Source organism: Typopeltis vanoorti, chromosome 3 (assembly GCF_054136105.1).
Source record: "Typopeltis vanoorti isolate ZY-2024b chromosome 3, IOZ_Tvanoo_1.0, whole genome shotgun sequence".
Classification (NCBI taxonomy): Eukaryota; Metazoa; Arthropoda; class Arachnida; order Uropygi; family Thelyphonidae; genus Typopeltis; species Typopeltis vanoorti.
The window spans coordinates 40,575,474-40,579,514 of NC_143551.1; the positions used below are offsets into that span (position 1 = coordinate 40,575,474).

Genomic DNA, 4,041 nt, shown 5'->3' on the forward strand with positions numbered 1-4,041 from the left:
TATAGTGAGGGAGGGAGGGAGGGAGGGAGGGAGGGAGGGAGGGAGGGGGATTTTTCACCCGGAAACTCCGTGAACACACAGGATTACAGTCGGGAATACTTAAGACCCAGACCCAGGCCTGATTCTTCGTCAGTTATGCTGGTCCCGAGCTTGGATACAACTGGGGAGGGGTGGGGGGAGATTGAGATGGTTCTGTACCTCTATAAATATATAAAATTATTTTATATATATATTATTTTAAAATTATTATTCCATTATTATTTTATATAAATATATAAAAAGAATAATGAAGATAAAATGTTACGCCGTATTCTTTTATATATACAGGATTAATTTAAAAAAAAATTCATTTGGCAGTGGTGGGATTCGAACCCACGCCTCAATGAGACTGGTGCCTAAAACCAGCGCCTTAGACCGCTCGGCCACACTACCCAAAACATACGTCTGTCTTTGTGGATGACAGATTAGAATTTAATGAGTAGTAGCCAAAGTATTGGAGTAGTCGATTAAAGACAAATTTCAATTCATTTCATATTGAATTCTGATACATAAATTACATCAAATGGGTAATGTGGATTAAGAGGTTGGTTGAAGAAGATATCCAAGATAGTAGTCTATACAGGTGCACAGTCCTATAGAAGGCCTGTGCACTAGTGGCGTGCCACAGGGCTCTTTACTTGGACCACTGCTATTTAATTTGTTTATTAAATAGTCAATAGAGATAATGTTGATACTTCACAGAATGATTGGGATAGACTGGCAGTCTGGACGAAGAAGAATTGATGTCAGTTTAATGTGGAAAAGTGTAAGGTTATGTATTTTGGAGTGAAAAAATTGCTAACTTGATGAAGCCAGAGATTTGGGGATGTTGGTTAACAAGGAGTTGAAATTCAGAGGACATATTGCAAAAGTGGCTAACACAGCTCATAGGATTACCTGCTTATTGAAGAACATCTTGACACGCGGAGATAAGAAGGTTATTATTCCACTTTATAAGGATTTGATAATATCTCATCTGAATTAACGCGCACAGATCTGGTCACCTGGATTACTTGGAGATGTGGATGAGGTGTTGCGGATTCGAAGTAAAGTGACTAAGATGGTGGCAAGACCGTGCGAAGCTCTATATGAGGAGCGATTGAAGATTTCTTAGTTACTATCTAAGTCTGGTTAAGGGGGGGGATGTGTAGAGACATATGGTAGAGACAAGTTGCTTAGGAGGATTTATAGGATTGATGTCAACGAAATATTTCAGGATATGAAATAATTGACGATAAGGTCAATTATTGGTAAATTGGTCAAAGCTTATGGTCAATTTGGAAACGTTTAAAAATTTTAATTTGATTATAAAATATCCAATATGATTATAATATATCAAAGAAAACCAGGATGTCCTCTTAATCGATTCAACGATGACTTCTAAGGCCGGAACAGGCCATGCTAGGCCTAAATCCTTGATACGCATGATGATGATGATTATAAAATATTGACGGATTTATTAAAAGAAATGCATAAGCTGTGTAATGAAATCTGCAGATCAGGATATGACCCCAAAGAGTGGAAAAAAATCGGTCATGGTTGTTCTTCATAAGAAAGGCAGTGCTTTAGAATGCACCAATTACAGAACTATTGCATTAATGAGTCATCTTGGCAAAGTGCTGATGAAAATACTAATGGAACGCCTGAAACGGCATATGGGGGCACATCTTCCGGATGAGCAAGCCGGATTTCGACAAGATCGAAGTACACTGCAACAAATATTCGCACTAAGACTAATAACAGAGAAAGCTCAAAGAAAGAACAAAAAGATATATTGCTGTTTCGTGGACTTCCTAAAAGTATTTGATAATATTGACCAAAATATAACATGGGCTGTCCTGGAATCCTATGGTGTGGACAATAAATTGATCCGCCTGCTGAAAGATATAAACAGCCAAGCACAAGCAAAAATCAGGATAGCAGGTGCGACTGGAGATTGGTTTGCCACTAGTCAAGGTACAAGACAAGGGGACCTTATATCACCAATCATCATCATCATCACACGTCTGGGTAGAACACTAGATAAGATTAAAGAAGAAGGTTGAGGTATTTCTATAAATGGTATGAGAATACACTACCTCTGCTTTGCAGATGGCATCGCCCTGATTGAAGAAGACGCAGCAAGGGTGGAACAGACATTGCAAACTATACAAAGAAGGAAAAGATATGGACTAAATGTCAACTTTGAAAAAACTAAAACAATGATATTCGGACAACATGAGTTACTGAAAAGAGTTACGATATACAGATTTCAACTGGAAAACGTGGAACACTTCACACATCTTGGATGCCACATGACGCATGACCTGGACCCCAAAAAAAGAGATAAAAATTGGAATAGCCAGAGCAACAACTATTTTAAAAGCCATGGACAAAATATGGAATATGGAGGAGCCGAGCTATAAAGATTCAAACTAAACTGCGCATTGTAGAAAGCTATATCTTCAGCAGTATGCTCTATGGATGCGAGGCCTGGGTACTCCTGAGAGAATCTGAAAGGAGGATATTGGCATTTGAGAGGAAGTGCTATAGAAAGTTCTTGAGAATAAGCTGGATACAGAAAGTGATCTTTATCTATAAATAAAACCTGATCCAGAAAATAATCAAAAGAAAACTACGTCTATTTGACCATATATGTAGAATGAATGATGAGAGAAAATTAAAAACGTTGCTGTTTCGAATGATTGAAGGAAAGAACAAAAGAGGAAGACCAAACAGAGAATGGGGCGATGACATCGTCAAATGGTGCGGAAACTCTATACACAAACTGAGTCATCTTGCACAAAATAGAATGCAGTGGAGGAATCATATCAAGATGGCAGCAGACACACTTACGGGTAGTTAATATTTTCCCCGCACTACTGGATTTCTTTGGTCCTCACTGAAATAATTAAGCAACGAAACTTAGTCATCCCTCTGATTCACTGTTACGAGCCTACAATGCGTACAACTAGTGTAAAGCCTTTAGAAAAGTAAATAAAATAAAAAAAAATATGTAAAAATGTATATATAAATAAATAAACGAAATAATAAATAAATTAAAGTTATTAAAAATAGAAAAGTGCTTAACTTACACAAGGTATTAATGTATCATAGATTTACTATTTTCCGTGAGTGTCACGTACAACCAATATAAGAAACTACGCACGCTAGTATTCTTTCTGTTCATACATCAACATACAAGACCTTTTCCCATTGCTCTCCTCAGTTCCCTTGAAAGTGATGCAGAAGCTCAAAATAAAAACCAATTTCTTCACGACCCGAAGATCCACCAATGAATTAGCAATCATCAATGCAGATTGCCGTTCTTTCAACTACAGATTTGCTAGTCAGTCTTCCCACTCTTCTTTGGACACAAATAAAGGAACAATTTGGAAAATCTCTTCACATTTTCAGGGCATCAAAAAGGTTTGTTTTCTTTTGTCACGCTCTGCTTCATATACGGTACATAAACGAAAAAAAAGGACAGAATTCTGGGAGTTAAATTTTGGGAATTGAATTAAAAATGTGGGTTTCGCAATGAAACGATAGTAGTGAATGAATAGAGGAAGGACCGAATGCCATTTTACATACAAATGGTATTCCACAAATGACAGCGTTGATTTTATCATTTCATTCTTATATCATCATCATCACTCTTCATTTTTAAGGGAAGTAGAATAAACTTTTTACATATAAATACCTTAATAATGTAATTAAGAATTTTATTTATTTATTAATTTTATAAGTATCCCCTTCCCCTTGGAGATTCCCTGATAAGAAACCAACATTATAAGACAAACCGGACAAAACTACTGTCAAAGAAACCTCATGTGGATCGCCAGTAATATGCTCTGTCGAATCACTTAGGGTCGAGTTATGGTATTTTCAAATGTGAATTATAAACACCTATACTCTAATCTTTTATTACATTAAAGTAATATAAAAATATTGCATTTATTTAAATTTATTAGAAAATATAACACAAGATAAAAAAATAAAGCAATTTTAATTATTTTATTT

At 36.1% G+C, this 4,041-nt stretch overlaps 1 non-coding gene across 1 annotated transcript; it reads right to left on the reverse strand.

Moving 5' to 3' along the window:
* Window positions 1-351: 351 nt before the first annotated feature.
* TRNAL-UAG (transfer RNA leucine (anticodon UAG)) lies at window positions 352-432 on the reverse strand. The gene has a single exon. It is a non-coding gene; the product is annotated as a tRNA-Leu (tRNA).
* Between the last annotated feature and the right edge of the window lie 3,609 nt (window positions 433-4,041).